Consider the following 614-nt stretch of genomic DNA (forward strand, 5'->3'; position numbering starts at 1 on the left):
CACGTTACGTAGCACTTGGTTGCAAAAGAAAATGATTAGATTTAAAACCACAAAAACCCATGCGTCTACTCGTGAGGAATTCTGAGTAAGACTCTGGATATTGTAGACTTCCAGATACAAACATCTTTACACACAGTTCTAGCTAGCAAAGGACATTTTGACTAGCCAGTGTAGACTGTGTGGAAGACTGATGAAATGCTGTAGTCTTTTGCAAGTAAGGGTGATGTCTGGCTAACCGTATTCTAGTATTAAAATTGATAAGACCTGACTGTGAAGGACCATTCTTCTACACTTTATACCCTTTCTTACTGCTATGGTTATGGTAAGATTAAGCAAGTTACTCAGTACCTAAAGGTTTGAGCTCTCAGTGCACGTCTATATGTGCAATTAAGGCAAAGCAATAAACTCCAGAGTTTATTGCTCCTGGATACACTGTTTGAATGTGCACCCGGGACTGCAGCACGTTGAGCTGCATCGAAGCAGCCCTGGCTGGCAGGGGATGCCAGGGGTCAGCCTGCCAGGCCAGGGCTGCTTCCCCTCCTGCTCAATGTGCTGCACAGGGGCTGGCTGGGGCATGAGGGGGCTCCAGGGCAGGGCCAGCTGCCAGGCAGCCC

Source organism: Alligator sinensis, unplaced genomic scaffold (genome assembly GCF_000455745.1).
Source record: "Alligator sinensis unplaced genomic scaffold, ASM45574v1 scaffold61_1, whole genome shotgun sequence".
NCBI lineage: Eukaryota > Metazoa > Chordata > Crocodylia > Alligatoridae > Alligator > Alligator sinensis.